This window comes from Rattus norvegicus, chromosome 18 (assembly GCF_036323735.1).
Source record: "Rattus norvegicus strain BN/NHsdMcwi chromosome 18, GRCr8, whole genome shotgun sequence".
Lineage (NCBI taxonomy): Eukaryota > Metazoa > Chordata > Mammalia > Rodentia > Muridae > Rattus > Rattus norvegicus.
The window spans coordinates 15744594-15753269 of NC_086036.1; the positions used below are offsets into that span (position 1 = coordinate 15744594).

At 43.7% G+C, this 8676-nt stretch overlaps 1 protein-coding gene across 2 annotated transcripts in view; it reads right to left on the reverse strand.

Moving 5' to 3' along the window:
- The window catches only part of Ino80c (INO80 complex subunit C), a 98948-nt gene extending 91086 nt beyond the window's left edge, over window positions 1–7862 (reverse strand). For both annotated transcript variants that reach the window (XM_063277257.1, XM_039096736.2), the window contains exons 1-2: window positions 7667–7862; window positions 7001–7080 (exon numbers count right to left, since the gene is read on the reverse strand). The gene's annotated coding sequence lies outside the window, so the exon portion shown is untranslated. The remainder of the gene's footprint in view (window positions 1–7000; window positions 7081–7666) is intronic.
- Window positions 7863–8676: the final 814 nt, after the last annotated feature.

An 8676-nucleotide genomic window follows, 5' to 3' on the forward strand; every position in this document is an offset into this window, starting at 1 on the left:
TACCAGGTGATGGATATTGATTGCTTCTCAGAATAACTTAGTAACCCCCCCATGTGTGTGATGTTCTATATTGTATGTATACATATGTGTTTGTGGGTGTATGCATGCATGTGCGCATGTGTGTAGGCCAGAGATCCCTGTTGGGCGTCTTCTTCAATTGCTCTCCATCTTATATTTTGAGACAGGGTCTCTCATTGAACCTGGAGTTTGTGTTTTGAGAGATTAGCTGGCTGGCAGGCAGGCTTCCTAGATGCTGCTATTACCCCATGCCTGAAATACTGGGGTTACAGTCGCACACAGCCAGATCTGAGTTTTTTTGTTTTTTCTTTTTTTCCGGAGCTGGGGACCGAACCCAGGGCCTTGCTCTTCCTAGGCAAGCGCTCTACCACTGAGCTAAATCCCCAACCCCAAGATCTGAGTTTTAAGAGGGTCCCAGGTCTGCAGATTCAGGTCCTCGTGTTCCTCACACTTGTGTATCAAGCACATACCAACCACTAAGCCATCTCCCCAGCAGCTAGGCTCATGCATTCATGAAATTCGGGAAGCAGGAAAAATCTCAAGAAGAATTCTTAAAGAAAAGAAAAGAAGAAAGAAACCTCTTAGGCCTACCAAAACCATCTCCAGAACACCAAGACCAAACTGGAGCTCTTTAAAAAGCTGGTTGGATGACTTGGCAAGCAACAAGAAGGAACAAATTATAAACATCCCCTCCACAGTTTGAATAGATTTGGTGAACATTAGGCTGAATTGGGGTGGGAGGGAGCCATTCCCCAAAGGTCACTGGCAGTGCATTAGCATATTAAGGAAGCCACAAATGATGTCACACACTGAGTGGCTTAAATAACAAACGTATTCTCTCACAATCTGGAAGCTATAAGTCCCAGATCGAGACTTAGCAGAGACAATTTCTAGCAAGGGCTCTTCCTGTCTTGCAGATAGCTACCTTCTTACTGAGTCTCCCCCACAGAGTGAGTGTGTGAGAGCCTTCCTGAGGTTTCACCATGTAACTTTAATTATTACGTAAAGTCAAATTGGGGGCTAGGGTTTCGACATCTGGATTTGGCAACGTAACTCAGTTCCACTTATATGACATGCTCAAAAATACATTTTGTAAGGCAAATTAGTAATTGCTAGGAGTGTGGGACAGTGGGGATTCAGATGCTGTTATAGCCAGCTTCGTGAAGTGTTTTTTGTGGTGATGACACAGTTGAGTCTTGAAGTCAGAGGTGCTTAAGGGAGTCAGCCCATGCGATGCAGTGACAGAGAACAGTATATGCGAATATCAACAGCCATGTCCCCTTTTCCTATAGGCTAAGTAATGGGTGACCTATAGAAGAACTGGGAAAATCCCAAAAGGGCTTCTTGCAATATTCTTGTAACCTCTGTGTGTATAAATGTGTGAGGGTGAGCGAGCCCATGGGTGCCTTATTTCCTTGAGACTGGGTCTCTTCACTGACTCTGAAGCTCACAATTTAGTCTGGCCTGACTCTCCTCGAACTCCTAGATACAGCTCCCAGACAGTGTGATTTCTACATAGGCATAATTCATGGCCTTTTCACGAGTGCTGGGCATTTGGATTTGCTCATATAAGCCATCTCTCTAGCTCTGTAACCTACTTTTAAATATGTAGTTATTCCAAAATCGGAAAAAATTTTAAGTAGTCAGAAACAAACAAACAAACAAACAAACAACAACAACAACAACAACAACAACAATAAGTCAATTTCTGGCCAAAATTTGAAAGTTATTTGGTTGTTCAACAGTGGGAAAAATATTGGAAACACCTTCAATATGCCAAGGCAGCCATTAATCTGGGACTGTATTGTCACCAAACACTCCCGGAGTCGAGAGGATATAAAGACATGTCCTGACATATAGAACAGTATAATGCTAATAGAAGTTTCCACTGCTAATACTGAAGGATTCAGGGAAATATCATGTTATCTCAGGGAGAATGTCTGACGTACAAGAAGAAATGATGAAGCAGTAAATCAACAGTCAGCACATCTAAAGACCAGTGATTTTCTACCAGAAGGCCAGTGAGGTGGCTTGGTGGGTAAAGGCACCCACTGCTAAGCCTAATGATCTGAGTTTAATCCCTAGGATCCACAACTTGGAAGGAGAGAAGCAAGTCCCCAAAATTGTCGTCTGACCTCCATGATGTGCTGTGTATCACACACACACACACACACACGCACACACACACACACACACACACACACACACACCACACACACACACACACACACACAAAACATACATATAACACATTAAATAAAATAAAAATTTAAAAAACAAGAGAAATTCTCCAGCCTAAACAGACATGGTTCACATATTCTCTAAACTAATGTGTCAGAGAAAAGAAAATGATGGTAACAAAAATCAGATTTTTTTTAAGTAGAGAAAAAGATAAAAGAAGAATAAGAAAAATAATGACCCTATAATGAATAATAGAAACATGAACAGATACAATTCTTTCATGTGTGTATTGTGTATGTACACATGTATGTGCATGTTCATAACTGTGTGGACATGTGGAGGTCTATGACTAATGCTGGAGTCTTCAATGCACTCAGGTTTATTGATTGAGGCACAGTTGTTCACTAAATCTGGAGCTCATCCATTCTGGTGTGCTTGACCTGGGGATCCTTTTTCTCTGAATCCTGAGTGCTAGCATTATGGGCAGCTGCCACACTGCCTGGCTTCTAAGAGGGTCCTAGGGATCTCAACTCTGTCCTTTCACAATTGCTTGGCTAGCACTTTACCTACTGGGCCATATCTCCAGGCCCCAGATAAAATTCTCAGAGTAAATTCAGTTAAGGAAAAGTGTGTTGTAGAGCTAAAAAGCAAAAAATCTATTTGTAGAGGAATTTCAATCCAGCAACATGGCTGTTCTGGTGAGGGATCACATCCAAAGGCCTGGGTCTGTGCGATCTGCTGGAATACAGAAATGCCACACACCTTTAATCCCTCTGGCTGGGACACAGACATGTCCTTAGTAAGTACCTTTAATCCCAAACCATGAGGATAAGGTTGATTTGTAGAAGGAAGAAACTATGTTTGAAAGTGATGTTTAATTGAGGGGTAGACAAGGTGATGAAGCAGAGAAAGATTTAACAGAATGAGTTAGAGATAGGATGCAACCAATTCCAAGAACAGATAGGGGAGAGAGGCAACTTTAGAGAGCAGAGAGAGAGAGAGAGAGAGAGAGAGAGAGAGAGAGAGAGAGAGAGACAGAGAGACAGAGAGACAGAGAGACAGAGACAGAGAGAGAGACAGAGAGAGACAGAGACAGAGACAGAGACACAGAGAGACACAGAGAGATTCAGAGAGGGAGAGAGACAGGGAGAGGGAGAGAAGGCATGGGACAGTTTTACAGAGACAAGTTACAGGTGAAAATAGAATGAGCCAGAGATTGAGAAGGAGCCAGAAAATTAGAACAGATTGGCAGAGTTAGTTTGAGACAAAACAGAACAATTCAATCAGGAGCTGAGAGAATCCAGATCGAATCAGTCAGCTTGGAAGATTAGATTATTTGGAGGCTAGCAGTTTCCGGGCCTAGAGCTAGAGATAGAACAGAGAAGAAAACACTCTGGGCTTAGCACAAGACAGGTATTCACACAGTTTGGGTCTGGCTCTCATCCCGTACTTCTTCTGAGGAAACAAAATCTACATTTGCACCTATTCAAGTACCACTTACAATGGACACACCTGAAACAGGAAATGAAGAAAGCTGAAAATGAAAGCACAGAAGTACCACATAGAAATGGGCAGTATCACTGTGTTAGTGTCAACTGTTGAGGCCTGCTCTTTTTAACATAACTCTATCCATTTTGTATTCAGCCTCCATTTTGCTTATAAGGTGAAATTAAGTTCAGGTTCTCAGATTCCACTTCCCAGAAATAATTATCCATGACTGACACTGAAGAATGCTACTAATAAGCCAAAAGGTTTATGATTGAATCACTTGTACTCTGTTATCTCAGTGTACTGGAACTCCACAGTTCACTACCTGCACCTTCCCCCTAATTTAGGACCATTCGGCCCAAAGGATAGCTGGTAATACTTTATCTAATTAGGCAAAATTGTACCACTTCACTGCTTGCTTTTAAACTCTGGAACTTGATGTTTCACATAAAAAGCCTGTGTTCAGGACAGACGGGTACTACAATTAGGTTATTCCTTCTTGTGGTTCTGCTCGATCAGTACTAGGGTGTGAGTTTGATAAAATATTCTTGCTTAACTGAGATCAGAGTTTGTATGGTTGTGTGGCTATTCCTGAAACCCACCATCAACAAAACTGACACTAAGTGAAACTAAAGACTCTAACACCATTGATTAAGAAAACAGTCTCCAGGGGGAGGAGACAAGTGACCTCTGGGGTCACTCATTTTCCCATCATCCACTGAGAAATGCAAACCTGAGTAGATGATCACATGGTGGGATGTCAGTGGGGACAAAGAATCTACAAAGCAAGGACAGGCTTGAGAGCCACAGAGTCTCCCTAGAGTCTCAGATTCTAACATTAATTTTATTTTCTTATGTCTGGGGAGACATTTTTTTTCCAATCAGGCATCAGAAACAACACTCCAGCATTGCCTTCTGATTATGAGCTCTCCTCTCTGTAGTGAGAAATTTAGTGTGTGCGAGTGTGCACATACATAAGAGGGTCACTATGTGTGCCAGAGTGTGGTATCTTAGTGAGGGCTTTAGAGCTGTGAACAGACACCACAACCAAGGCAACTCTTATAAGGACAGCATTTCATTGGGGCTGGCTAACAGGTTCAGAGGTTCAGTCATCAAGGTGGCAGCATCGAGACAGGCATGGTGTAGGAGGAACTGAGAGTTCTATGTCTTCATCTGAAGACTGCTAGGAGACTGGTTTCCAAGCAGCCAGTGGTACTGAAGCCCACGCCCACAGTGATACACCTAATCTAAAAAGGTCGCACCTACTCCAACAAGGCTATACCTCCTCATAGTGTCACTCCCTGGGCCAAGCATATACAAATCATCATGTGATATACAGTATATTTACTATTAAGAATTTGACTACTTGAGGATTTGTTTGAGATCATTTATCTGAGAAAATATTTTGAGACATTTCACTAAGGGAAAAATTCTGCTTTATCTAACCAAGTCAGCAACAGTTAGCTGGGCAAGTTACTAACGTATATTCAAAGAAGTGCAAATATGGTAAGGCCTTCTGGCCGTGGTAGAGCCTTCCGAGGGTGGGGTAGGCAGCAACTGTTTGGCTATTGCAGCTCATTCTTTTGCAAGGTGAAGCCTTAGCTTCTTAACTATGAAATCACAACCTACTTTTAAAAATTCTCAAAGACTTTTCTGGAACTGGGTGGAGACAGAGCAGTTCTGCCTCTCAGAAGAGCAAGACCAGGAGAGCTGTATTATCGAACACCCATCTTCAACACGTATGAATCATGCTACAGACTGAGGAAGACAATGTTAACATCTCATAGCTTAAAAGAGGTATACTCAGCGCTTGCCTAGGAAGCTCAAGGCCCTGGGTTCGGTCCCCAGCTCCGAAAAAAAGAACAAAAAAACAAACAAACAAAAAAAAGAGGTATACTCTTAGGGTGGGAGAGTAGGAGGGCTGGTCCCACCCGAAACTGGCTGCAGCACTCAGGAGAGAAGCCTGCATCTCACCTGGGCAGCACAGAAGAGCCGGCCTTGGTAGCTCCAAGGGTGTGGGATCAGGAGACCTGGCCCTGCCCCTCACCTGTGCAGCATGGGAGAGCTGGCCCCAAGGGCATGAGATCAGGTGAGCTGGCACCACCCCTTGCCAGCTGCAGCAGTGGGGAGAACAGGTCCTGCACCTTTCCTGGGCAGCACAGTAGAGCTGGCCCTGGTGGTGTAGGCCCAGGAGATCCTGGCCCAAGGGTATGAGAGTGGGAGAGCTGGCCCTGTTCCTCACCGGGGCAGCCCCAGAGAGTTGGTGGTGTGAGCACCAGAGAGCTGTCAGACTGACTAACTCAGCTACCACATGGGCCCAGATCCAGGGCTTTGAATCTGTCCACTCCGACATCTACCCTGCTGGGAACTGCTGGAGCACGTGAGGGGCTGGGCCCCAGAACCAAAGCTGCGGGATCTCCATAACAGGATATACAAGAGGGGTCCTATAAGGATCCAGTAGTGATGGTGTAGCAGAAACCAGAGGCCTAGAACCAGACCAATGACTCACTGCGATGAGCATTCTCAAGAAAAGCTATTTGGGCAAAAGGGTACACTGTGTGACACACGGGGACACTGCAGCTTCCAAGGTGAGACTTTGGTTCGTTTGTTTGTTTGCTTGCTTATTTTCTTGTGTGGGAGAGGTTGCTAAGGCAGAGGTATGCAGGGACAGAGAGACTAGTGGGATTCGGGTACGTGGTGTGAAATTCACAAAGTATTAATAAAACTTTTTTTAAAGTATGCTCTTTTTCCATAATTAAAAAAGAAAAGTAACTTCTCCTGTACAAGATGTAGCTTGTTAGCCTTCGTTGAGGAAGGGGAGGGTCTCATGAGGCTGCAGCTCCCCGTGAGGTTTATCTGCAGTTACATGCAGTTGATGTTTTCCTCAGTGGTGTAGACATTGGTGGGGTGTGCATGGTCCTGTAGACAAACCTTCACCCATACTCCTCTGAGCCTTCCCAGTGAAACCCACTGCGTCAAAAAAAAAAAAAAAGGCGTGGAAATGTAGGGGGTGGGGACAAGTTGAGAAGAGGGGGACAAGAGAGAGTAATGTGGTGAATAGGAACAGCATACGTTATCTGCATGTGTGAAAATGTCAAAACCAAAATCAATACGCCAATGTCTGTAGATTGTTCCTTAGTGGGTTTCCTTTCCCTGGAGAGAGGGGTGGGGCATGAGGGGTGAGGGGCGTGGCATTTGGAAGCACTGTTCACACTCCTGTTTAGTTTGGAACCCTCTGGGATACAGAGTTTCTATCGCATAGAGCTTTTACTCTTGCTTGTTTGAAAAGATTCCGTTGTGTGTTCTTACTTACCGTGACGGCAGGAATCTAGTCTGAGGCCACACGCAGGAGAGCCAGAGGGAAAACGGAAAACCATCCACACGGGCTATGATCTGAAGGCAGAATGGAGGACAAGGCCCGTGAAGCCAAACCAGAGATAAGTTCATTGCAAATGAGAAGCAGGAAAGGAAAATTTCCAGTTTCAATTTCTGTAATCGCTCACTAAGTAAACGCCCCGCCGTGATGCACTCTGAAATATATTCGTTAATTATTTTAAGGTGAGAGTAGTGAAGAAGAGTTACTGGGGAAAGTAACTTTAAATTACAAAAGAAAGAGAGGAAAAAAGAAGAGAGGGGGCAGGGAGACTGGAGAGGTGGCTCAGTAGTCAAGGACACTGGCTTCTCCCTCAGAGGACTGGAGTTCGATTCCCAGCACCCACAGGGCAGCTCATAGTTACCTATAACTCCAGTTTGAGAGGATCTGACACCTTCACACAAACATACACACAGGCAAAACTTCTAAATAAAAATAAATAGATTATTTTAAAAACAAAAGAGACAAGAAATGAGTGTCTATGTTTTCACAAGGTTCTGAAATATTATTACCTTCTGGTAATAACATATCTCCCGATAGAAACTCAAAATAAACAACCAAATTCAATCAGACTTATTAAGACTTTATTATATAAGGAGCACTTACTCATCCATTCCTTGGGTAGGCTGTTGGTTTGTTCTTAGAGATTGGAACTTTGAGAAACAACTGTGCTCCTTCTGTGTGCTCCTCACATCTTAAGCACTACGCACCATTCACTAGAACGTGAGAACGCCTGCTTGCTATGTAACTAGATTAAAAGGAAGAGCATGGCTCTCGTACACTGTTATAAAATTTCCTCATCCGGTCAAAGAGCTTTCTGGAAACAGAAACACCTCGTTTGCAGAGGGATGAGAATCACACTGGCTTTTGGAATTTCCAGCTTTATGTGGACATACAATGGAACAATGACTTGAAAGAGCTAATGGAAACTGCTCTGGGACAGAGAGTTCCAAGTCCGGCCAAGTTATCAGTCTGCAAGTCAGAGAGAATGGGCTTGATATTTCAATAAAAACCACGTGAGTACATGCCCCAGAAAATGAAAGTTTAAACGGGCGAAGACAGAATCTAAGAAAGCGTTGTTCCTCAGAACAGCAGCAAGCAGAATGGCCTCAGGCTATTGCTGGGCACCAGAAGTGAAACAATTTGTTCAAATCGAACAAGTAGCAAGAAGGCTTCCAGATGTGTGGATTTGATAGGAAAGCTGGTCTGACTTCAAGACACAAGAGTTAAGCTGACAGCAGTGCACGGCAGCTCACATTTGTAAATGTGAGGCCAAGGTGGCAGGTCTCAAGGAAAAAAAAAAGTAGTAGAAGAAAGTAGATAAAAACAGTTATTGATCTATGAGAGGATGGAAATGATTTTTTTTCTTGTCAAGAAAAAAAATTCGAACTCCCTTAAATTAAAACTATGGCAAAGAGCACAGCTTACATCAAACACGTCAAGTGTAGCACGATCCTCATTCTCATGGAATCTGATGTGTGATAAACTACTTGAGCTTGAGTTTGGAAGATTACCTTTATGTCTGTGAGGAAGAGCAGTGAAGACACTCCCCAGGCCTACTCTCTTATTAGGGGTGTGGCCGCCCTCCTTGACTGTCAACTTGACCATCTCAAATG